The following is a 27,952-nucleotide window of genomic DNA, read 5'->3' on the forward strand; positions in this document are numbered from 1 at the left end:
TAATGTAATAGATTGTGTGTCTGTGTGTGTGTGTGTGTGTGTGTGTGTGTGTGTGTGTGTGTGTGTGTGTGTGTGTGTGCGTGCGTGTGTGTGCGTGTGCGTGTGCGTGTGTGCGTGCGCGTCTTCACTGATAAATGAATGTGCATCATTTAAACCAGTCATAATCACAGAATGCAGAGCAGACAGGCTCCTTCACACCAGCTCTCTGCTCATCCAATAAATACAGGGAAAAACAGATGAACCATGTGTTAATTAGTTTTAGTGTTATGGAATTCCATCTGATAATGACTTGGGACCACTTGGGAAATCTACAGCAGCACCACTCAAATATCCCGAGATGGAGAAATGTAAAAAAAAAACTGATAAATAAGATCCTCGTGGCTCCCAATCCCTGACAAATGGCACCCTATTCCCTATGTACCCTATAGGGCTCTGGTCTTAAGTAGTGCACTACATATATAGGGAATAGGGTGCCATAGGGCTTTGGTCTAAAGTAGTGCACTATATAGGAAATAGGGTGCCATAGGGCTCTGGTCTAAAGTAGTGCACTAAGGAATTTACTTTGTAGAAAGATGTTTTTGAATGGATTTACACTCATTATTGTTATAATGGAAAGTGTGTCTGTCCTCTGACTTGTAGCTGTTCAATGTGCTTTTAACGCAGTCCCTGACAAATGGCACCCTATTCCCTATGTACCCTATAGTGTTATAACGGAAGGTATGTCTGTCCTCTGACTTGTAGCTGTTCAATGTGCCTTTAACACCGTAGCTTAGACACGTTCATAAAACATTGTTTATGTAAAAGTGTAATAAACGGTTGTGTGATTTCTATCTGATGATTCAGAACAAAAGAGGGGGTCATACATCCATTGCATTTTTTTCAGACTGTTAGGGGCTTTGAATTACAGGAGTCTAAAATGCACATTTAAAAAAATTAATTATATTCTGCTGATTTCAACTGACCGACGTGCCTTAATTAAATCAGCTTGATTAGCCTATTCCCTCTCATCCCCACAACCATATCATCATTACAGACAACACTTGACACAAAATACACCTCTCCAGAGTTCTGCTTCCCTATTGCCATGAAAGGGGATAATTCGACCCAAAATACAACATGACATATTGGTTTCTTTACCCTGTAATTAGTCTGGACAAGGTAACATTTGGAGAAAGTGGCCAGGTAAGCATGAATATGAATGAGTATTGGAAGTCTAACCTTGTACTTAGGCAGCTTATAGGGTAAGGAAACAACTATGTCATTATGTAAATGTTCTGTTATAATCTCCACCCGGCACAGCCAGAAGAGGACTGGCCACCCCACATAGCCAGGTTCCTCTCTAGGTTTCTTCCTAGGTTTTGGCCTTTCTAGGGAGTTTTTCCTAGCCACCGTGCTTCTACATCTGCATTGCTTGCTGTTTGGGGTTTTAGGCTGGGTTTCTGTACAGCACTTTGAGACATCAGCTGATGTACGAAGGCCGTTACAAAAAAATTGATTTGATTTGATTTAAATTGGGTGATAGGGTAAGGAAACAAATATGTCATTATGTAAATTGGGTGAACTATCCCTTTTAATGTACAGCCCTGTTCTCTTAGCAGTTCCACAAAAACTGAAAACAGCCTCAGCTTGAAGTGGATAACAACAATAAAACAACAGGAGAAAAGAACAGAAACAAAGAGTCATAAAGAAACAACAGTTTGACATGGTCGAGTTCATGGTTGAGTTCATGGGTGAGTTCATGGTCGAGTTCATGGTTGAGTTCATGGTCGAGTTCATGGTTGAGTTCATGGTCGAGATCATGGTCGAGTTCATGGTCGAGTTCATGGTCGAGTTCATGGTCGAGTTCATGGTCGAGTTCATGGTCGAGTTCATGGTCGAGTTCATGGTCGAGTTCATGGTCGAGTTCATGGTTGAGTTCATGGTTGAGTTCATGGGTGAAAGGGTTATTGGTCCTGAAGTGTTTTCTGAGTTTTGATCACAGTTCGGGGAGGTAAGGGCTGCCGTCCTATCGGCTCTCATCTGATTACACTATTTTGTTTGTCTTTTCGCGTTGTTCGTAACTTGTTTAGTACGTAATGCTGCTGCTACCGTCTCTTATGGCCCGAAAAAGAGCTTCTGGACATCAGAATGGCGATTACTCACCTCAAGTTTTTAATTTGATTTAATTTTCATTTCACCTTTATTTAACCAGGTAGGCTAGTTGAGAACAAGTTCTCATTTGCAACTGCGACCTTGCCAAGATAAAGCATAGCAGTATGACACAGACAACAACACAGAGTTACACATGGGATAAACATTTAAAAAGCCAATAACACAATAAGCAAGTCAATGACACAATAGAAAAAAGAAAGTCTATATATATTGTGTGCAAATGGCATGAGATAAGGCAATAAATAGGCCATGGGAGCAAACAATTACAATTTAGCAGATTAACACTGGAGAGATAGATGAGCAGATGATGATGTGCAAGTACAAATACTGGTGTGCAAAAGAGCAGAAAAGTAAATAAATAAAAACAGTATGGGGATGAGGTAGGTAGATGGGCTATTTACAGATGGACTGTGTACAGCTGCAGCGATCGGTTAGCTGCTCAGATAGCAGATGTTTAAAGTTGGTGAGGGAAATAAAAGTCTGGCCGCAGAGAAGGCGGCCAAATGAGGTGTTGGCTTTAGGGATGATCAGTGAGTACACCTGCTGAGTTGGACGAGGAGTTCTTCAATGAGTCGAACACAAGGGATATACTGCGGACACCTGACCAGGCTCAGATCCCCGAGAATCTCTGGAAATGGAAACGTAGGTTTCGTGGAAAGAGATCGGGATGCCTTTTGAAGATCAGGCAACGAGTGGCTAATCTGCCCTTGCCTTCCGTTCCGCTAGCTAATATTCAATCGCAGGAAAATACATGGTACGAACTGAAACCACATATATCCTACAAAGGGGGACATTAAAAACTGTAATATCTTATGTTTCACTGAGCTGTGGCTGGACGACGTCATTAAGAATATACAGCTGGCGGGATATACACTCTATTGGCAGGATAGAACAGCAGCCTCTGATAAGGCACAGAGTGGGGAATATGCAATACATGTAAACAACAGCTGGTGCACGATATCTAAGGAAGTCTTGAGATTTTGCTCAACTGAAGTAGAGTATCTCATGATAAGCTGTAGACCACACCATCTACATACAGTCGTGGCTAAATGTTTTGAGAATGACACAAATATTAATTTTCACAAAGTATGCTGCCTCAGTTTGTATGATGGTCATTTACATATACTCCACAATGTTATGAAGAGTGATCAGATGATTTGCAATTAATTGCAAAGTCCCTCTTTGCCAAGCAAATGAACGGAATCCCCCAAAAACATTTTCACTGCATTTCAGCCCTGCCACAAAAGGAGCAGCTGACATCATGTCTGTGATTCTCTTGTTAATTACAGGTGTGAGTGTTGACGAGGACAAGGCTGGAGATCACTCTGTCATGCTGATTGAGTTCGAATAACAGATTGGAAGCTTCAAAAGGAGGGTGGTGCTTGGAATCATTGTTCTTCCTCTGCCAACCGTGGTTACCTGCAAGGAATCACGTGCCGGCATCATTGCTTTGCACAAAAAGGGCTTCGCACGCAAGGATATTGCTGCCATTAAGATTGCACCTAAATCAACCATTTATCGGATCATCAAGAACTTCAAGGAGAGCGGTTCAATTGTTGTGAAGAAGGATTCAGGGCGCCCAAGAAGGTCCAGCAAGCGCCAGGACCATCTCCTAAAGTTGATTCAGCTGCGGGATCGGGGCACCACCAGTACAGAGCTTGCTCAGGAAAGGCAGCAGCCAGGTGTGAATGCATCTGCAAGTACAGTGAGGCGAAGACTTCTGGAGGATGGCCTGTTGTCAAGAAGAACAGCAAAGAAGCCACTTGTCTCCAGGAAAAACATCAGGGACAGACTGATATTCTGCAAAGGGTACAGGGATTGGACTGTTGAGGACTGGGATGAAGTCATTTTCTCTGATGAATCCCCTTTCCGATTGTTTGGGGCATCCGGAAAAAAGATTGTCCAGAGAAGACAAGGTGAGCGCTACCATCAGTCCTGTGTCATGCCAACAGTAAAGCATCCTGAGACCATTCATGTGTGGGTTTGCCTCTCAGCCAAGGGAGTTGGCTCACTCACAATTTTGCCTAAGAACACAGCCATGTATAAAGAATGGTACCAACGCATCCTCCGAGAGCAACTTCTCCCAACCATCCCGGAACAGTTTGGTGACGAACAATGCTTTTTCCAGCATGATGGAACACCTTGCCATGAGGCAAAAGTGATAACTAAGTGGCTCTGGGAACAAAACATTGATTTTGGGTCCATGGCCAGGAAACTCCTCAGACCTTAATCCCATTGAGAACTTGTGTTCAATCCTCAAGAGGCGGGTAGACAAACAAAAACACACAAATTCTGACAAACTCCAAGCATTGATTATGCAAGAATGGGCTGCCAACAGTCAGGATGTGGCCCAGAAGTTAATTGACATCATGCCAGGGCGGATTGTAGAGGTCTTGAAAAAGAAGGGTCAACACTGCAAATATTGATTCTTTGCATCAACTTCATGTAATTGTCAATAAAAGCCTTTGACACTTATGAAATGCTTGGAATTATACTTCAGTATTCCATAGTAACATCTGACAAAATATATTAAGACACTGAAGCAGCAAACTTTGTGGAATAGAATATGTGTGTCATTCTCAAAACTTTTGGCCACGAGTGTTTTCATCTGTATTTTTCGTAGCTGTCTACATACCTCCACAGACTGATGCTGGCACTAAAACCGTACTAAACAATCAGGAAAATGCTCATCTAGAGGCGGCGCTCCTAGTGGCCAGGAACTTTAATGCAGAGAAACTTAAATCCATTTTTACCTCATTTCTATCACCATGTTAAATGTGCAACCAGAGGGAAAGAAATTACAGACCACCTTTACTCCACACACAGAGACGCATACAAAGCTTGTCCCTCAATCCTCCATTTGGCTAATCTGACCATAAATCTATTCTCCTGATTCCTGCTTACAAGCTAAAATTAAAGCAGGAAGCACCAGCGACTCGGTCTATGAAAAAGTGGTCAGATGAAGAAGATGCTAAACTACAGGAGTTGTATTTGTATTTATTGTGGATCCCAATTAGCTGCAGCTTTAAGGCAGTTTATACAATTTAAAATATTACAATGCATTCACAGATTTCACAACACACTGTGTTGTCTGTCCCTACTCCACCACTACCACATATCTATAGTACTACATTTGTGTGTGTGTGTGTGTGTGTGTGTGTGTGTGTGTGTGTGTGTGTGTGTGCGTGCGTGCGTGCGTGCGTGCGTGCGTGCGTGCGTGTGTCTGTGCCAGTGTTTGTTGCTTCACAGTCCACCCTAAGGTGTTTTTTTAATCTGTTTTTTAAATCTGATTCTCCTGCTGCATCAGTTACTTGAAGTGGAACAGAGTTCCATGTAGTCATGGCTCTATGTAGTACTGTGGAATAGAGTTCCATGTAGTCATGGCTCTATGTAGTACTGTGGAATAGAGTTCCATGTAGTCATGTCTCTATGTAGTACTGTGGAATAGAGTTCCATGTAGTCATGGCTCTATGTAGTTGTCATGTTGTGTCTTGTCTCTGTCCTTTCCCTTCACCCTGTCTCCCTCTGCTGGTCGTATTAGGTTACCTTTCTCCCCCGCTTTCCCCCAGCTGTTCCTTGTCTCCTCTAACTACCCATTCACCCCGTTTCCCACCTGTTCCCTTTTTTCCTCTGATTAGGTCCCTATATCTCTCTCTGTTTCTGTTCCTGTCCTTGTCGGATTCTTGTTTGTGTTTCATGCCTGAGCCAGACTATCGTCATGTTTGCTGTAACCTTGTCCTGTCCTGTCGGAATCTGCCGGTCTATCTGAGCCTACCTATGTTTTGTTATTAAAGAAGCTCTGTTTAAGTTAGTTCGCTTTTGGGTCCTCATTCACTCACCTTAACAGAAGAATCCGACCAAGAATGGACCCAGCGACTTCGGATCCTCTCCACTCAGCCGTCGGGATCCAGGGAGCGATGCTAGGCAGACACGAGCAGGAAGTGTCTGCTGCTCGACATGCCGTTGAGACCCTGGCCACCCAAGTCTCCAACCTCACAGAACAGGTTCACCATCTCCGCCTCGATCCACCGGCCACTTCCAGGGCTTTCGAATCTCCGGAGCCCAGAATCAATAACCCGCCGTGTTACTCTGGGGAGCCCACTGAATGCCGCTCGTTCCTCACCCAGTGTGATATTGTGTTTTCTCTCCAGCCCAACACTTACTCCAGGAGCACTGCTCGTGTCGCCTACGTCATATCTCTCCTTATTGGACGGGCTCGTGAGTGGGGCACGGCAATCTGGGAGGCAAGGGCTGAGTGTACTAACCAGTATCAGGACTTTAAGGAGGAGATGATACGGGTTTTTGATCGATCTGTTTTTGGGGAGGAGGCTTCCAGGGCCCTGTCTTCCCTATGTCAAGGTAATCGATCCATAACAGACTACTCTATTGAGTTTCGCACTCTTGCTGCCTCCAGTGGCTGGAACGAGCCGGCTTTGCTCGCTCGTTTTCTGGAGGGTCTCCGCGCAGAGGTAAAGGATGAGATTCTCTCCCGGGAGGTCCCTTCCAGCGTGGATTCCCTGATTGAACTCGCTATTCGCATTGAGCGACGGGTTGATCTGCGTCACCGAGCTCGTGGAAAGGAGCTCGCGTTCTCCGTTGCCCCCCTCTCCGCATCACTACCATCTTCCTCTGCCGGCTCGGGAGCTGAGCCTATGCAGCTGGGAGGTATCCGCATCTCGACTAAGGAGAGGGAACGGAGAATCACCAACCGCCTCTGTCTCTATTGCGGTTCTGCTGGTCATTTTGTCACTTCATGTCCAGTAAAAGCCAGAGCTCATCAGTAAGCGGAGGGCTACTGGTGAGCGCTACTACTCCTGTCTCTCCTTCAAGATCCTGCACTACCTTGTCGGTCCATCTACGCTGGACCGGTTCGTCAGCTTCCTGCAGTGCCTTAATAGACTCTGGGGCGGAGGGCTGTTTTATGGACGAGACCTGGGCTCGGGAACATGACATTCCTCTCAGACAGTTAAGGGAGTCCACGGCCTTGTTCGCCCTGAATGGTAGTCCTCTCCCCAGGATTCAGCGTGAGACGCTACCTTTAACCCTCACTGTTTCTGGTAATCATAGCGAAACCATTTCTTTTTTGATTTTTCGTTCACCTTTTACACCTGTTGTTTTGGGCCATCCCTGGCTAGTTTGTCATAATCCTTCCATTAATTGGTCTAGTAATTCTATCCTCTCCTGGAACGTCTCTTGTCATGTGAAATGTTTAATGTCTGCTATCCCTCCTGTTTCCTCTGTCTCTTCTTCACAGGAGGAGCCTGGTGATTTGACAGGGGTGCCGGAGGAATATCACGATCTGCGCACGGTGTTCAGTCGGTCCAGGGCCACCTCTCTTCCTCCACACCGGTCGTATGATTGTAGTATTGATCTCCTTCCGGGAACCACTCCCCCCCGGGGTAGACTATACTCTCTGTCGGCTCCCGAACGTAAGGCTCTCGAGGATTATTTGTCTGTAGCTCTTGACGCCGGTACCATAGTCCCCTCCTCCTCTCCCGCCGGAGCGGGGGTTTTTTTTGTCAAGAAGAAGGACGGGTCTCTGCGCCCCTGCATAGATTATCGAGGGCTGAATGACATAACAGTTAAGAATCGTTATCCGCTTCCTCTTATGTCTTCAGCCTTCGAGATCCTGCAGGGAGCCAGGTTTTTCACTAAGTTGGACCTTCGTAACGCTTACCATCTCGTGCGCATCAGGGAGGGGGACGAGTGGAAGACGGCGTTTAACACTCCGTTAGGGCACTTTGAATACCGGGTTCTTCCTTTCGGCCTCGCTAACGCTCCAGCTGTCTTTCAGGCATTAGTCAATGATGTCCTGAGAGACATGCTGAACATCTTTGTTTTCGTTTACCTTGACGATATCCTGATTTTTTCACCGTCACTCCAGATTCATGTTCAGCACGTTCGACGTGTCCTCCAGCGCCTTTTAGAGAATTGTCTTTTTGTGAAGGCTGAGAAGTGCACTTTTCATGCCTCCTCCGTCACATTTCTCGGTTCTGTTATTTCCGCTGAAGGCATTAAGATGGATCCCGCTAAAGTCCAAGCTGTCATTGATTGGCCCGTCCCTAAGTCACGCGTCGAGCTGCAGCGCTTTCTCGGCTTCGCGAACTTCTATCGTCGTTTCATCCGTAATTTCGGTCAGGTGGCCGCTCCTCTCACAGCCCTTACTTCTGTCAAGACGTGCTTTAAGTGGTCCGTTTCCGCCCAGGGAGCTTTTGATCTCCTCAAGAATCGTTTTACATCCGCTCCTATCCTTGTTACACCTGACGTCTCTAGACAGTTCGTTGTCGAGGTTGACGCGTCAGAGGTGGGCGTGGGAGCCATTCTTTCTCAGCGCTCCCTCTCTGACGACAAGGTCCACCCATGCGCGTATTTTTCTCATCGCCTGTCGCCGTCGGAACGTAACTATGATGTGGGTAACCGCGAACTGCTCGCCATCCGGTTAGCCCTAGGCGAATGGCGACAGTGGTTGGAGGGGGCGACCGTTCCTTTTGTCGTTTGGACTGACCATAGGAACCTTGAGTACATCCGTTCTGCCAAACGACTTAATGCGCGTCAGGCGCGTTGGGCGCTGTTTTTCGCTCGTTTCGAGTTCGTGATTTCTTATCGTCCGGGCTCTAAGAACACCAAGCCTGATGCTTTGTCTCGTCTCTTCAGTTCTTCAGTAGCCTCCACTGACCCCGAGGGGATTCTCCCTGAGGGGCGTGTTGTCGGGTTGACTGTCTGGGGAATTGAGAGGCAGGTAAAACAAGCGCTCACTCACACTCCGTCGCCGCGCGCTTGTCCTAGGAACCTTCTTTTCGTTCCCGTTCCTACTCGTCTGGCCGTTCTTCAGTGGGCTCACTCTGCCAAGTTAGCCGGCCACCCTGGCGTTCGGGGTACGCTTGCTTCCATTCGCCAGCGTTTTTGGTGGCCCACCCGGGAGCATGACACGCGTCGTTTCGTGGCTGCTTGTTCGGTCTGCGCGCAGACTAAGTCCGGTAACTCTCCTCCTGCCGGCCGTCTCAGGCCGCTTCCTATTCCCTCTCGACCGTGGTCTCACATCGCCTTAGATTTTGTCACTGGACTGCCTTCGTCAGCGGGGAAGACTGTTATTCTTACGGTTGTCGATAGGTTCTCTAAGGCGGCCCATTTCATTCCCCTTGCTAAGCTTCCTTCTGCTAAAGAGACGGCACAAATCATCATCGAGAATGTTTTCAGAATTCATGGCCTTCCGTCAGACGTCGTTTCGGACAGAGGTCCGCAATTCACGTCTCAATTTTGGAGGGAGTTTTGCCGTTTGATTGGGGCTTCCGTCAGTCTCTCTTCCGGCTTTCACCCCCAGTCTAACGGTCAAGCAGAACGGGCCAATCAGACTATTGGTCGCATCTTACGCAGTCTTTCTTTTCGCAACCCTGCGTCTTGGTCAGAACAGCTCCCCTGGGCAGAATACGCCCACAACTCGCTTCCTTCGTCTGCGACCGGGCTATCTCCTTTTCAGAGTAGCCTCGGGTACCAGCCTCCGCTGTTCTCATCTCAGTTCGCCGAGTCCAGCGTCCCCTCCGCTCAGGCTTTTGTCCAACGTTGCGAGCGCACCTGGAAGAGGGTCAGGTCTGCACTTTGCCGTTATAGGACGCAGACTGTGAGGGCTGCTAATAAGCGTAGAACTAAGAGTCCTAGATATTGTCGCGGTCAGAGAGTTTGGCTCTCCACTCAGAACCTTCCCCTTAAGACGGCTTCTCGCAAGTTGACCCCGCGGTTCATTGGTCCGTTCCGTATTTCTCGGGTCATTAATCCTGTCGCAGTTCGACTTCTTCTTCCGCGATACCTTCGTCGCGTCCACCCGGTCTTCCACGTCTCCTGCATTAAGCCCGTTCTTCGCGCCCCCGCTCGTCTCCCCCCCCCCCCCCCCCATCCTTGTCGAGGGCGCACCCATCTACAGGGTCCGCAGGATTTTGGACATGCGTCCTCGGGGCCGTGGTCACCAGTACCTTGTCGATTGGGAGGGGTACGGTCCTGAGGAGAGGAGTTGGGTTCCCTCTCGGGACGTGCTGGACCGTGCGCTGATCGAGGATTTCCTCCGTTGCCGCCAGGTTTCCTCCTCGAGTGCGCCAGGAGGCGCTCGGTGAGTGGGGGGGTACTGTCATGTTGTGTCTTGTCTCTGTCCTTTCCCTTCACCCTGTCTCCCTCTGCTGGTCGTATTAGGTTACCTTTCTCCCCCGCTTTCCCCCAGCTGTTCCTTGTCTCCTCTAACTACCCATTCACCCCGTTTCCCACCTGTTCCCTTTTTTCCTCTGATTAGGTCCCTATATCTCTCTCTGTTTCTGTTCCTGTCCTTGTCGGATTCTTGTTTGTGTTTCATGCCTGAGCCAGACTATCGTCATGTTTGCTGTAACCTTGTCCTGTCCTGTCGGAATCTGCCGGTCTATCTGAGCCTACCTATGTTTTGTTATTAAAGAAGCTCTGTTTAAGTTAGTTCGCTTTTGGGTCCTCATTCACTCACCTTAACAGTAGTACTGTGGAATAGAGTTCCATGTAGTCATGTCTCTATGTAGTACTGTGGAATAGAGTTCCATGTAGTCATGGCTCTATGTATTACTGTGGAATAGAGTTCCATGTAGTCATGGCTCTATGTAGTACTGTGGAATAGAGTTCCATGTAGTCATGGCTCGATGTAGTACTGTGGAATAGAGTTCCATGTAGTCATGTCTCTATGTAGTACTGTGGAATAGAGTTCCATGTAGTCATGGCTCTATGTATTACTGTGGAATAGAGTTCCATGTAGTCATGGCTCTATGTATTACTGTGGAATAGAGTTCCATGTAGTCATGGCTCTATGTAGTACTGTGGAATAGAGTTCCATGTAGTCATGGCTCTATGTAGTACTGTGGAATAGAGTTCCATGTAGTCATGGCTCTATGTAGTACTGTGGAATAGAGTTCCATGTAGTCATGGCTCTATGTAGTACTGTGGAATAGAGTTCCATGTAGTCATGGCTCTATGTAGTACTGTGTGCCTCCCATAGTCTGTTTTGGACTTGGGGACTGTGAAGAGACCTCTGGTGGCATGTCTTGTGGTATGCATGGGTGTCCAAGCTGTGTGCCAGTAGTTCAGACGGACACCTCGGACAACAGTAGTCAAGGTACAACAAAACTAGTGCCTGTAGGACCTGCCTTGTTGATAGTGCTGTTAAGAAAGCAGAACATTGCTTTATTATAGACAGACTTCTCATCTTAGCTACTACTGCATCAATATGTTTTGACCGTCACAGTTTACAATCTAGTGTTACTCCAGGCAGTTTAGTCATCTCAACTTGCTCAATTTCGACATTGTTTGTTACAAGATTTAGTTGAGATTTAAGATTTAGTGAGTGCTGTGTTCCAAATACAATGCTTTTAGTATTATCAATATTTAGAGCTAACTTATTCCTTGCCACCCACTCTGAACTAACTGCAGCTCTTTGTTGACTAACTGCAGCTCTTTGTTGACTAACTGCAGCTCTTTGTTAACTAACTGCAGCTCTTTGTTGACTAACTGCAGCTCTTTGTTAACTAACTGCAGCTCTTTGTTGACTAACTGCAGCTCTTTGTTAACTAACTGCAGCTCTTTGTTAACTAACTGCAGCTCTTTGTTTTTCTAACTGTAGCTCTTTGTTAACTAACTGCAGCTCTTTGTTAACTAACTGCAGCTCTTTGTTAACTAACTGCAGCTCTTTGTTAACTAACTGCAGCTCTTTGTTGACTAACTGCAGCTCTTTGTTGACTAACTGCAGCTCTTTGTTAACTAACTGCAGCTCTTTGTTGACTAACTGCAGCTCTTTGTTGACTAACTGCAGCTCTTTGTTGACTAACTGCAGCTCTTTGTTAACTAACTGCAGCTCTTTGTTGACTAACTGCAGCTCTTTGTTGACTAACTGCAGCTCTTTGTTGACTAACTGCAGCTCTTTGTTGACTAACTGCAGCTCTTTGTTGACTAACTGCAGCTCTTTGTTAACTAACTGCAGCTCTTTGTTAACTAACTGCAGCTCTTTGTTAACTAACTGCAGCTCTTTGTTGACTAACTGCAGCTCTTTGTTAACTAACTGCAGCTCTTTGTTGACTAACTGCAGCTCTTTGTTGACTAACTGCAGCTCTTTGTTGACTAACTGCAGCTCTTTGTTGACTAACTGCAGCTCTGTGTTGACTAACTGCAGCTCTTTGTTGACTAACTGCAGCTCTTTGTTAACTAACTGCAGCTCTTTGTTGACTAACTGCAGCTCTTTGTTGACTAACTGCAGCTCTTTGTTAACTAACTGCAGCTCTTTGTTGACTAACTGCAGCTCTTTGTTGACTAACTGCAGCTCTTTGTTAACTAACTGCAGCTCTTTGTTAACTAACTGCAGCTCTTTGTTGACTAACTGCAGCTCTTTGTTGACTAACTGCAGCTCTTTGTTGACTAACTGCAGCTCTTTGTTGACTAACTGCAGCTCTTTGTTGACTAACTGCAGCTCTTTGTTAACTAACTGCAGCTCTTTGTTGACTAACTGCAGCTCTTTGTTGACTAACTGCAGCTCTTTGTTAACTAACTGCAGCTCTTTGTTGACTAACTGCAGCTCTTTGTTGACTAACTGCAGCTCTTTGTTAACTAACTGCAGCTCTTTGTTAACTAACTGCAGCTCTTTGTTGACTAACTGCAGCTCTTTGTTAACTAACTGCAGCTCTTTGTTAACTAACTGCAGCTCTTTGTTGACTAACTGCAGCTCTTTGTTGACTAACTGCAGCTCTTTGTTGACTAACTGCAGCTCTTTGTTGACTAACTGCAGCTCTTTGTTGACTAACTGCAGCTCTTTGTTGACTAACTGCAGCTCTTTGTTAACTAACTGCAGCTCTTTGTTGACTAACTGCAGCTCTTTGTTGACTAACTGCAGCTCTTTGTTAACTAACTGCAGCTCTTTGTTGACTAACTGCAGCTCTTTGTTGACTAACTGCAGCTCTTTGTTAACTAACTGCAGCTCTTTGTTAACTAACTGCAGCTCTTTGTTAACTAACTGCAGCTCTTTGTTGACTAACTGCAGCTCTTTGTTAACTAACTGCAGCTCTTTGTTAACTAACTGCAGCTCTTTGTTGACTAACTGCAGCTCTTTGTTGACTAACTGCAGCTCTTTGTTAACTAACTGCAGCTCTTTGTTGACTAACTGCAGCTCTTTGTTAACTAACTGCAGCTCTTTGTTGACTAACTGCAGCTCTTTGTTAACTAACTGCAGCTCTTTGTTAACTAACTGCAGCTCTTTGTTGACTAACTGCAGCTCTTTGTTGACTAACTGCAGCTCTTTGTTGACTAACTGCAGCTCTTTGTTAACTAACTGCAGCTCTTTGTTAACTAACTGCAGCTTTTTTTTGAGTGTTGCAGTCATTTCAGTCGCTGTATTAGCTGACATGTATAGTGTTGAGTCATATGCATACATAGACACATTGGCTTTACTCAAAGTCAGTGGCATGTTGTTAGTAAAAATTGAAAAGCACAAGGGGCTTAAACAGCTACCCTGGGGAATTCCTGATTCTAACTGGATTATATTTGAAAGGTGGGTTGTTAGTGAGCCAACATCCAGTGAAATTGTAGAGCGGAAAATCAAAAATACAAAAATCATAATATTAAACATTCATGAAAATACAAGTATTTTTTTATTTTACCTTTATTTAACTAGGCAAGTCAGTTAAGAACAAATTCTTATTTTCAATGACGGCCTAGGAACAGTGGGTTAAATGCCTGTTCAGGGGCAGTACGACATATTTGTAACTTGTCAGCTTGTCAACATCACTTAAAAGCTTAACTTCTTGTTAATCCAGCCGCTTTGTCAGATTTCAAAAAGGCTTTAGGGCGAAAGCATACCATGCAATTATCTGAGGCCCCACATACAAAATCATTAAAAACATTTTCCAAACCAGCAGAGGCATCACAAAAGTCAGAAATAGCGATAAAATAGATCAACTTACCTTTGAAGATCTTCCTCTGTTTGCAATCCCAAGGGTCCCAGCTACACAACAATAGGTCATTTTGTTCGATAAAGTGCATCTTTATATCCCCAAAAAAGTCAGTTTAGTTGGCGCCCTCATCCACGCGCGCCACAAGACTTCAGTCCAAGTGAGAGCCACCTTAAAAAACTAAACATTTATTTTTCAAAAAACATGCCTGAAACCATTTCTAAAGACTGTTGACATCTAGTGGAAGCTATAGGAACTGCAATCTGGGAGGATTTCCTTTGAATTTCCTATAGACAAGCATTTTCAATGGGTGGTGACCTCAAAAAACTATTTTCCTATGGTTTTTGCCTGCCGTATCAGTTCTGACATTATTTGAACAGTTTTAGAAACTTCAGAGTGTTTTCTATCTATATGCATATCTTAGCTTCTGGACCTGAGTTAAAGTTGCTTGGATACAATACACATAAATCTAAGATCATTTGTTCATTGAACTAAAATCACCTGTAATACCAAAGTATTACCATTTCAAATGCAATTCACACATTACATCTGAGATGACTGTCCATTCATTTCATTACAATGATCTAACTATCAATTGATACAAATTCTCAAAATGATAAGTAACTGTTGCGTTACTCTTAATGCATAGTTTTACGGAAACTGACAAACAATATTCCATGTTTAGATCATGAAAGTTTCAGGATAACGAGATCCATTAACACCAATTACCGTGGACCATGAACCAATTGGACTACATTATCTATGGATGTAATATTTCATCATCATTCCTTATCAGACACTGTCTCTATGGTCCCATAGACCACTTTTCCAGACCGTGTTTTCAGATTTGACATTACTGTACACTCACCGGCCACTTTATTAGGTACACCTATCTAGTACTGGGTCGGACCCCCTTTTGCCTCCACAACAGCCTGAATTATTCACGGTGTTGTATGTTAAGAGATGCCATTCTGCACACCACTGTTTTAAACAGCTGTTATTTGAGCGATTGTGGCCTTTCTGTTAGCTTGAATGAGTCTGGACATTCTCCTCTGACCTCTCATTAACAAGGTGGTTTAGCCCACAGAACTGCCGCTCACTGAATGTGTTTTGTTTATCGCACCATTCTCTGTAAACTCTAGAGACTGTAGTCTCTATCCCAGGAAGGCAGCTGTTTCTGAGATGCTGGAATCACCATGTGTGGCATCAACAATCATACCACGGTCAAAGTTGCTTAGATTACGCATCTTGCCTGTTCTAATGTTTGGTCGAACAACATCTAAAGCTCTCTACTCTATATACTATATATATAGAGTTGCAGGCAGCCACATGATTCGCTGTTCGACTGTAACCTGCTAAATCAGGTCTGTAGAGCTGATGGCGTGACCTATGTCATTGTGTGGGATAATGTCAGGTTCCACCATGCCCAAATGGTGCAAGCATGGTTTCAGGCCCAACCACAATTTACCACCCTGTTCTTACTTCTTATTTTTCTCCACATGGAGGTGGAAGGTATATGATAGGCGCCCTCACGAACAAGCCACCCTTCTCCAGGCCATGGATGACGCATGCAATGACATCACGGCAGGCCAGTGTCAGGCCCGGATTCACCATGCAATGACATCACGGCAGACCAGTGTCAGGCCTGGATTCACCATGCAATGACATCACGGCAGACCAGTGTCAGGCCTGGATTCACCCGAAGATTCTTCCCAAGATGTTTGGCTAATGAAAACATCCATTGTGATGTGGATGAGAACCTGTGATGTTTTATAGTATGCCAGGTGAGGAACACTGCAATGATGTTTTACAGTAAGCCAGGTGAGGAACACTGCAGTGATGTTTTACAGTACTCCAGGTGAGGAACACTGCAGTGACGTTTTACAGTAAGCCAGGTGAGGAACACTGCAGTGATGTTTTACAGTAAGCCATGTGAGGAACACTGCAGTTGATGTTTTACAGTAAGCCAGGTGAGGAACACTGCAGTGATGTTTTACAGTAAGCCAGGTGAGGAACACTGCAGTGATGTTTTACAGTAAGCCAGGTGAGGAACACTGCAGTGATGTTTTACAGTAAGCCAGGTGAGGAACACTGCAGTGATGTTTTACAGTAAGTCAGGTGAGGAACACTGCAGTGATGTTTTACAGTAAGTCAGGTGAGGAACACTGCAGTGATGTTTTACAGTAAGCCAGGTGAGGAACACTGCAGTGATGTTTTACAGTAAGCCAGGTGAGGAACACTGCAGTGATGTTTTACAGTAAGCCAGGTGAGGAACACTGCAGTGATGTTTTACAGTAAGTCAGGTGATGAACACTGCAGTGATGTTTTACAGTAAGTCAGGTGAGGAACACTGCAGTGATGTTTTACAGTAAGCCAGGTGAGGAACACTGCAGTGATGTTTTACAGTAAGCCAGGTGAGGAACACTGCAGTGATGTTTTACAGTAAGTCAGGTGAGGAACACTGCAGTGATGTTTTACAGTAAGCCAGGTGAGGAACACTGCAGTGATGTTTTACAGTAAGACAGGTGAGGAACACTGCAGTGATGTTTTACAGTAAGTCAGGTGAGGAACACTGCAGTGATGTTTTACAGTAAGCCAGGTGAGGAACACTGCAGTGATGTTTTACAGTAAGCCAGGTGAGGAACACTGCAGTGATGTTTTACAGTAAGCCAGGTGAGGAACACTGCAGTGATGTTTTACAGTAAGCCAGGTGAGGAACACTGCAGTGATGTTTTACAGTAAGCCAGGTGAGGAACACTGCAGTGATGTTTTACAGTAAGCCAGGTGAGGAACACTGCAGTGATGTTTTACAGTAAGCCAGGTGAGGAACACTGCAGTGATGTTTTACAGTAAGTCAGGTGAGGAACACTGCAGTGATGTTTTACAGTAAGCCATGTGAGGAACACTGCAGTGATGTTTTACAGTAAGCCAGGTGAGGAACACTGCAGTGATGTTTTACAGTAAGCCAGGTGAGGAACACTGCAGTGATGTTTTACAGTATGTCAGGTGAGGAACACTGCAGTGATGTTTTACAGTAAGCCAGGTGAGGAACACTGCAGTGATGTTTTACAGTAAGCCAGGTGAGGAACACTGCAGTGATGTTTTACAGTAAGCCAGGTGAGGAACACTGCAGTGATGTTTTACAGTAAGTCAGGTGAGGAACACTGCAGTGATGTTTTACAGTAAGCCAGGTGAGGAACACTGCAGTGATGTTTTACAGTAAGCCAGGTGAGGAACACTGCAGTGATGTTTTACAGTAAGTCAGGTGAGGAACACTGCAGTGATGTTTTACAGTAAGCCAGGTGAGGAACACTGCAGTGATGTTTTACAGTAAGCCAGGTGAGGAACACTGCAGTGATGTTTTACAGTAAGCCAGGTGAGGAACACTGCAGTGATGTTTTACAGTAAGCCAGGTGAGGAACACTGCAGTGATGTTTTACAGTAAGCCAGGTGAGGAACACTGCAGTGATGTTTTACAGTAAGCCAGGTGAGGAACACTGCAGTGATGTTTTACAGTAAGCCAGGTGAGGAACACTGCAGTGATGTTTTACAGTAAGCCAGGTGAGGAACACTGCAGTGATGTTTTGTAGCTAATTATTTTAGCTTTGATTCAAAGACACCTATGTTGTGATTTTATTGTATTTCATCAATACATTTTATATTTCATATTTTGTTCAATGATTCCACTGTGTCTGTAGTATTCTCTCTACTAGTCCTTTTACAGTGATGTATTTGCGTGTAGTAGCATAACGAAACATGTATCACATATTTTGTACTACAATATTTAATGATTGTATGAACAACTACGCAGTGAAACTACCGGTATCTTCTGTGTGGGTGATCTAAATTAATGTTCCTATGGTATTTCATGATTAATGAGTTATTTGAACCAATGATTCTGCAAGTGCATGGTTTCTTTAAAGATATGAATGCACAATGCAATGTTTTGAACATTGGACAGCCTGTGTTACAAGTGATGACCGTTTTGAGTTTTGTGTCTAGAGTTTTGAAAAATGACCCCAAGGTTCTGAAATTAGTGCCAAAGTGATTGTAAGAAACTGTAATAACTCTACCTACATGTACATAATTACCTCAAGTACCTCGACACCGGTGCCCCGCACATTGACTCTGTCCCGGTACCCCCTGTATATAGCCTCCACATTGACTCTGTACCGTAACACCCTGTATATAGCCTCCACATTGACTCTGTACCGTAACACCCTGTATATAGCCTCCACATTGACTCTGTACCGTAACACCCTGTATATAGCCTCCACATTGACTCTGTACCGGTACCCCCTGTATATAGCCTCCACATTGACTCTGTACCGGTACCCCCTGTATATAGCCTCCACATTGACTCTGTACCAGTACCCCCTGTATATAGCCTCCACATTGACTCTGTCCCGGTACCCCCTGTATATAGCCTCCACATTGACTCTGTACCAGTACCCCCTGTATATAGCCTCCACATTGACTCTGTACCGGTTCCCCCTGTATATAGCCTCCACATTGACTCTGTACCGGTTCCCCCTGTATATAGCCTCCACATTGACTCTGTACCGGTACCCCCTGTATATAGCCTCCACATTGACTCTGTCCCGGTACCCCCTGTATATAGCCTCCACATTGACTCTGTACCAGTACCCCCTGTATATAGCCTCCACATTGACTCTGTCCCGGTACCCCCTGTATATAGCCTCCACATTGACTCTGTACCGGTACCCCCTGTATATAGCCTCCACATTGACTCTGTACCAGTACCCCCTGTATATAGCCTCCACATTGACTCTGTCCCGGTACCCCCTGTATATAGCCTCCACATTGACTCTGTACCAGTACCCCCTGTATATAGCCTCCACATTGACTCTGTACCGGTAACCCCTGTATATAGCCTCCACATTGACTCTGTACCAGTACCCCCTGTATATAACCTGTATATAGCCTCCACATTGACTCTGTCCCGGTACCCCCTGTATATAGCCTCCACATTGACTCTGTACCAGTACCCCCTGTATATAGCCTCCACATTGACTCTGTACTGGTACCCCCTGTATATAGCCTCCACATTGACTCTGTACCAGTACCCCCTGTATATAGCCTCCACATTGACTCTGTACCGGTATCCCTGTATATAGTCTCCACATTGACTCTGTACTGGTACCCCCTGTATATAGCCTCCACATTGACTCTGTACCAGTACCCCCTGTATATAGCCTCCACATTGACTCTGTACCAGTACCCCCTGTATATAGCCTCCACATTGACTCTGTACTGGTTCCCCCTGTATATAGCCTCCACATTGACTCTGTACCGGTTCCCCCTGTATATAGCCTCCACATTGACTCTGTACCGGTACCCCCTGTATATAGCCTCCACATTGACTCTGTACCGGTACCCCCTGTATATAACCTCCACATTGACTCTGTACCGTAACACCCTGTATATAGCCACCACACTGACTCTGTACCGGTACCCCCTGTATATAGCCTCCACAATGACTCTGTACCGGTACCTCCTGTATATAGCCTCCACATTGACTCTGTACCAGTACCCCCTGTATATAGCCTCCAAATTGACTCTGTCCCGGTACCCTCTGTATATAGCCTCCACATTGACTCTGTACCGGTAACCCCTGTATATAGCCTCCACATTGACTCTGTATCAGTACCCCCTGTATATAGCCTCCACATTGACTCTGTACCAGTACCCCCTGTATATAGCCTCCACATTGACTCTGTACCAGTACCCCCTGTATATAGCCTCCACATTGACTCTGTACTGGTTCCCCCTGTATATAGCCTCCACATTGACTCTGTACCGGTTCCCCCTGTATATAGCCTCCACATTGACTCTGTACCGGTACCCCCTGTATATAGCCTCCACATTGACTCTGTACCGGTACCCCCTGTATATAACCTCCACATTGACTCTGTACCGTAACACCCTGTATATAGCCACCACACTGACTCTGTACCGGTACCCCCTGTATATAGCCTCCACAATGACTCTGTACCGGTACCTCCTGTATATAGCCTCCACATTGACTCTGTACCAGTACCCCCTGTATATAGCCTCCACATTGACTCTGTCCCGGTACCCCCTGTATATAGCCTCCACATTGACTCTGTACCAGTACCCTCTGTATATAGCCTCCACATTGACTCTGTACCGGTACCCCCTGTATATAGCCTCCACATTGACTCTGTACCAGTACCCCCTGTGTATAGCCTCCACATTGACTCTGTACTGGTACCCCCTGTATATAGCCTCCACATTGACTCTGTACCAGTACCCCCTGTATATAGCCTCCACATTGACTCTGTACCGGTATCTCTGTATATAGTCTCCACATTGACTCTGTACTGGTACCCCCTGTATATAGCCTCCACATTGACTCTGTACCAGTACCCCCTGTATATAGCCTCCACATTGACTCTGTACCAGTACCCCCTGTATATAGCCTCCACATTGACTCTGTACTGGTACCCCCTGTATATAGCCTCCACATTGACTCTGTCCCGGTACCCCCTGTATATAGCCTCCACATTGACTCTGTACCAGTACCCCCTGTATATAGCCTCCACATTGACTCTGTACCGGTAACCCCTGTATATAGCCTCCACATTGACTCTGTACCAGTACCCCCTGTATATAGCCTGTATATAGCCTCCACATTGACTCTGTCCCGGTACCCCCTGTATATAGCCTCCACATTGACTCTGTACCAGTACCCCCTGTATATAGCCTCCACATTGACTCTGTACTGGTACCCCCTGTATATAGCCTCCACATTGACTCTGTACCAGTACCCCCTGTATATAGCCTCCACATTGACTCTGTACCGGTATCCCTGTATATAGTCTCCACATTGACTCTGTACTGGTACCCCCTGTATATAGCCTCCACATTGACTCTGTACCAGTACCCCCTGTATATAGCCTCCACATTGACTCTGTACCAGTACCCCCTGTATATAGCCTCCACATTGACTCTGTACTGGTTCCCCCTGTATATAGCCTCCACATTGACTCTGTACCGGTTCCCCCTGTATATAGCCTCCACATTGACTCTGTACCGGTACCCCCTGTATATAGCCTCCACATTGACTCTGTACCGGTACCCCCTGTATATAACCTCCACATTGACTCTGTACCGTAACACCCTGTATATAGCCACCACACTGACTCTGTACCGGTACCCCCTGTATATAGCCTCCACAATGACTCTGTACCGGTACCTCCTGTATATAGCCTCCACATTGACTCTGTACCAGTACCCCCTGTATATAGCCTCCACATTGACTCTGTCCCGGTACCCCCTGTATATAGCCTCCACATTGACTCTGTACCAGTACCCTCTGTATATAGCCTCCACATTGACTCTGTACCGGTAACCCCTGTATATAGCCTCCACATTGACTCTGTACCAGTACCCCCTGTGTATAGCCTCCACATTGACTCTGTCCCGGTACCCCCTGTATATAGCCTCCACATTGACTCTGTACCAGTACCCCCTGTGTATAGCCTCCACATTGACTCTGTACTGGTACCCCCTGTATATAGCCTCCACATTGACTCTGTACCAGTACCCCCTGTATATAGCCTCCACATTGACTCTGTACCGGTATCCCTGTATATAGTCTCCACATTGACTCTGTACTGGTACCCCCTGTATATAGCCTCCACATTGACTCTGTACCAGTACCCCCTGTATATAGCCTCCACATTGACTCTGTACTGGTACCCCCTGTATATAGCCTCCACATTGACTCTGTACTGGTACCCCCTGTATATAGCCTCCACATTGACTCTGTACCGGTACCCCCTGTATATAGCCTCCACATTGACTCTGTACCGGTACCCCCTGTATATAGCCTCCACATTGACTCTGTACCGTAATACCCTGTATATAGTCCCGCTATTGATATTTACTCTTGAATTATTTGCTATTTTTACCTCTTACTTTTTTAATGTATTTCCTTAACTGCATTGTTGGTTAAGGGCTTGTAGTCAGCATTTCACTGTGAGGTCTACACCTGTTGGTTAAGGGCTTGTAAGTAAGCATTTCACTGTAAGGTCTACTACTGTTGTATTCAGCATTTCACTGTAAGGTCTACTACACCTGTTGGTTAAGGGCTTGTAGTCAGCATTTCACTGTGAGGTCTACTACTGTTGTATTCAGCATTTCACTGTAAGGTCTACTACTGTTGTATTCAGCATTTCACTGTAAGGTCTACTACACCTGTTGGTTAAGGGCTTGTAAGTAAGCATTTCACTGTAAGGTCTACTACACCTGTTGGTTAAGGGCTTGTAAGTAAGCATTTCACTGTAAGGTCTACTACACCTGTTGGTTAAGGGCTTGTAAGTCAGCACTTCACTGTGAGGTCTACACCTGTTGGTTAAGGGCTTGTAAGTAAGCATTTCACTGTAAGGTCTACTACACCTGTTGGTTAAGGGCTTGTAAGTCAGCACTTCACTGTGAGGTCTACACCTGTTGGTTAAGGGCTTGTCAGTAAGCATTTCACTGTAAGGTCTACTACTGTTGTATTCAGCATTTCACTGTAAGGTCTACTACACCTGTTGGTTAAGGGCTTGTAAGTAAGCATTTCACTGTAAGGTCTACTACACCTGTTGGTTAAGGGCTTGTAAGTAAGCATTTCACTGTAAGGTCTACTACACCTGTTGGTTAAGGGCTTGTAAGTAAACATTTCACTGTAAGGTCTACACGTGTTGTATTTGGCAAATGTGATAAATAACATTTGATTTGATTTTGATTTGATGGGTAATGGAGTCCCACATGTTTTTATGCATTATCCAGGCTTGGATAATGTTGACAGATGCCTACGTACCAAAAGTATGTGGACACTTGCTCATCCAACATCTCATTCCAAAATTATGGGCATTAATACATTCTATAACAGCCTCCACTCTTCTGGGAAGGCTTTCCACTAGATGTTGGAACATTGCTGCGGGGGATTTACTTTACTGATGTTGGGCGATTAGGCGTGGCTCGCAGTTGGCCTTACAATTCATACCAAAATGTGTTTGAGGTTTGAGGTCAGGGCTCTGAGCAGGCCAGTCAAGTTCTTCCACACCGATCTCAACAAACCAGTTCTGTATGGACCTCGCTTTGTGCACAGGGGGCCTTGTCATGCTGAAACAGGAAAGGGCCTTCCCTAAACTGTTGCCACAAGGTTGGAAGCACAGAATCGTCTAGAATGTAATTGTATGCTGTGGTGTTAAGATTTCCCTTCACTGGAACTAAGGGGCCTGAACCATGAAAAACAGCCCCAGACCATTATTCCTCCTCTACCAAAACTTTACAGTTGGCACTATGCATTGGGGCATGTAGCATTCTCCTGGCATCCGCCAAACCCAGATTTGTCCGACGGACTGCCAGATGGTGAAGCGTGATTCATCAATCCAGCCAACTTGGTGATCTTACTCTTGTGTGCCGCAGCTCGGCCATGGAAGCCATGGAAACCCATTTCATGAAACTCCCGACAGACTGTTAGTCTACTGACGTTGCTACCACAGGCAGTTTGGAACTTGGTAGTGAGAGTTGCAACCGAGGACGGCCGATTTTTACGCGCTCTGCGCTTCAGCACTTGGCGGTCCCATTCTGTGAGCTTGTGTGGACTACCACTTCGTGGCTGAGCCGTTGTTGCTCCTAGACGTTTCCAATTCACAATAACAGCCCTTTCAGTTGACCGGGGCAGCTCTAGCAGGGCAAAAATTTGACAAACTGACTTGTTGGAAAGGTGGCAAGGTATGACAGTGAATGCTGAAAGTCACTGAGCTCTTCAGTAAGGTCATTCTACTGCCAATGTTTGTCTATGGAGATTGCATGGCTGTGTGCTCGATTTTATACACCTGTCAGCAATGGGTGTGTCAGCAATGGGTGTGGCTGAAATAGCCGAAACCACTAATTTGAAGGGGTGTCCACATACTTATGTACATTATCACCCCTTTGCTATTCCCTCTCTCTCTCTCTCTCTCTCTCTCTCTCTCTCTCTCTCTCTCTCTCTCTCTGTCTCTCTCTCTCTCTCTCTCTCTCTGTCTCTCTCTCTCTTTCTCTCTTTCTCTCTCTCTCTCTCTCTCTCTCTCCCTCTCTCTTTCTCTCTCTCTTTCTCTCTCTCGTTCTCTCTCTCTTTCTCTCTCTCACTCTCTCTCTCACTCTCTCTCTCTCTCTCTGTCTCTCTCCTTCACTCTCTCTCTCTCACTCTCTCTCTCTCCTTCTCTCTCTCTCTCTCTCTCTCTCTCTCTCTCTCTCTCCTTCTCTCTCTCTCTTTCTCTTTCTTTCTCTCTCCTTCTCTATCCCTCTCTGTCCTTCTCTCTCTCTTTCTCTCTCCTCTCTCTTTGTCTTTCTTTCTCTCTCTTTCTCTCTCTCCTTCTCTCTCTCCTGATTTGACAATGATTGTGTCATCTTTTTACTGTTCATAATGTGTTGTGGGCTATGATATTCCATTAATTACTGAGAGCATTATTCAAATAAAGACTGATAATAAATAAAGACTCTCTAATTAGTTCACTGTGGATTCCTGTCTATGACATTTCCTCTCAGAACACTAAAACACCTGTCTGACAGCTCACCCTTTAACATCAGTGATCAACCGCACAGCCATGTTTTTGTGAGGTAAAGAGTTAGTGTGTGTGTGTGTGCGCGCAAGTGCGTGTGTGCAATTGTGTGTATGTGTGTGTGCAATTGTGTGTATGTGTGTGAGGGTGTGAGGGTGTGAGTGTGTGCGTGCGTGCGTGTGTGCGAGCGTGTGTGTGTGTGTGTGTGTGTGCGTGTGCGTGCGTGCGCGTGCGTGCGAGTGAGAGTGCGTGTGCGTGTGCGTGCGTGCGAGTGAGGGTGTGTGTGAGCGAGTGAGGGTGTGTTTGAGTATGAGTGTGAGGGTGTGCGTGTGTGTGTGTGTGTGTGTGTATGAAGCGGTAACAGCCTACATAGTGCTGATGGTAAATGACCAGTGTTGACAAGTACTTATTGACTGCAGTGACACTCGATTACAGCGCCCATGTTCCTCTCTGCTTTCACTGAGTTGAGCTGTTCTACTTCCAAGGCTATTACAATGTGACATATGCAGTTGAGCCCACGTCGAGTGAACACCTTCTGTGTGAGGACACTTTTCTTGCAGCCCAGTTTGGAAAGGAAGCTGGGAGAGAAACATTATGTATGTTTTATCTCATGGTAATAGATGGTATGTTACGTCATGGTAATAGATGGTATGTATTATCTCATGGTCATATATGGTATGTTACATCATGGTAATATATGGTATGTTACATCATGGTAATAGATGGTATGTTTTATCTCATGGTAATAGATGGTATGTTACATCATGGTAATATATGGTATGTTACATCATGGTAATAGATGGTATGCTACATCATGGTAATAGGTGGTATGCTACATCATGGTAATAGATGGTATGTTTTATCTCATGGTAATAGATGGTATGTTACATCATGGTAATAGATGGTATGCTACATCATGGTAATAGATGGTATGTTACATCATGGTAATAGATGGTATGTTTTATCTCATGGTAATAGATGGTATGCTACATCATGGTAATAGATGGTATGCTACATCATGGTAATAGATGGTATGTATTATCTCATGGTAATAGATGGTATGTTACATCATGGTAATAGATGGTATGCTACATCATGGCAATAGATGGTATGCTACATCATGGCAATAGATGGTATGTTACATCATGGTAATAGATGGTATGTTTTATCTCATGGTAATAGATGGTATGTTTTATCTCATGGTAATAGATGGTATGCTACATCATGGTAATAGATGGTATGTTACATCATGGTAATAGATGGTATGTTACATCATGGTAATAGATGGTATGTATTATCTCATGGTAATATATGGTATGTTACATCATGGTAATATATGGTATGTTACATCATGGTAATAGATGGTATGTTTTATCTCATGGTAATAGATGGTATGTTACATCATGGTAATATATGGTATGTTACATCATGGTAATAGATGGTATGCTACATCATGGTAATAGGTGGTATGCTACATCATGGTAATAGATGGTATGTTTTATCTCATGGTAATAGATGGTATGTTACATCATGGTAATAGATGGTATGCTACATCATGGTAATAGATGGTATGTTACATCATGGTAATAGATGGTATGTTTTATCTCATGGTAATAGATGGTATGCTACATCATGGTAATAGATGGTATGCTACATCATGGTAATAGATGGTATGTATTATCTCATGGTAATAGATGGTATGTTACATCATGGTAATAGATGGTATGCTACATCATGGCAATAGATGGTATGTTACATCATGGTAATAGATGGTATGTTACATCATGGTAATAGATGGTATGTTTTATCTCATGGTAATAGATGGTATGTTTTATCTCATGGTAATAGATGGTATGCTACATCATGGTAATAGATGGTATGCTACATCATGGTAATAGATGGTATGTTACATCATGGTAATAGATGGTATGTTTTATCTCATGGTAATATATGGTATGTTACATCATGGTAATATATGGTATGTTACATCATGGTAATAGATGGTATGTTACATCATGGTAATAGATGGTATGTTTTATCTCATGGTAATAGATGGTATGTTTTATCTCATGGTAATAGATGGTATGCTACATCATGGTAATAGATGGTATGCTACATCATGGTAATAGATGGTATGTTACATCATGGTAATAGATGGTATGTTTTATCTCATGGTAATAGATGGTATGCTACATCATGGTAATAGATGGTATGCTACATCATGGTAATAGATGGTATGTTACATCATGGTAATAGATGGTATGCTACATCATGGTAATAGATGGTATGTATTATCTCATGGTAATAGATGGTATGTTACATCATGGTAATAGATGGTATGTTTTATCTAATGGCAATAGATGCTATGTTTTATGTCATGGTAATATATTTATTTTCTCATTCTGTGGGAGAAGGAGTAGACACACACAGACACATACTAGGTAGTGCCTTGTAGAAGGCTATGTCCTCTCTCAGACAAACAGAGTAAACCAGGAGGAGAGACCAGGCAGGCAGACAGACCAGGAGGAGAGACCAGGCAGGCAGACAGACCAGGAGGAGAGACCAGACAGGCAGACAGACCAGGAGGAGAGACCAGACAGACCAGGAGGAGAGACAAGACAGACCAGGAGGAGAGACAAGACAGGCAGACATGATTGTATTTGAAGATCTAGAAGATGGAGGGATGGAGGGATGGGAGTGATGGAAGGATGGTGGCATGAGAGTGATGGAGGGATGGAGGGATGGTGGCATGAGAGTGATGGAGGGATGGTGGCATGAGAGTGATGGAGGGATGGAGGGATGGTGGCATGGGAGGGATGGAGGGATGGAGGGATGGTGGCATGGGAGGGATGGAGGGATGGTGGCATGAGAGTGATGGAGGGATGGAGGGATGGTGGCATGGGAGGGATGGAGGGATGGTGGCATGAGAGTGATGGAGGGATGGAGGGATGGTGGCATGAGAGTGATGGAGGGATGGAGGGATGGTGGCATGGGAGGGATGGAGGGATGGTGGCATGAGAGTGATGGAGGGATGGAGGGATGGTGGCATGAGAGTTATGGAGGGATGGAGGGATGGTGGCATGAGAGGGATGGAGGGATGGTGGCATGAGAGTGATGGAGGGATGGAGGGATGGTGGCATGAGAGTGATGGAGGGATGGAGGGATGGTGGCATGGGAGGGATGGAGGGATGGTGGCATGAGAGTGATGGAGGGATGGAGGGATGGTGGCATGGGAGGGATGGTGGCATGAGAGTGATGGAGGGATGGAGGGATGGTGGCATGAGA

This window comes from Oncorhynchus mykiss, chromosome 30 (genome assembly GCF_057628025.1).
Source record: "Oncorhynchus mykiss isolate SJ-2025 chromosome 30, ASM5762802v1, whole genome shotgun sequence".
NCBI classification, from domain to species: Eukaryota; Metazoa; Chordata; class Actinopteri; order Salmoniformes; family Salmonidae; genus Oncorhynchus; species Oncorhynchus mykiss.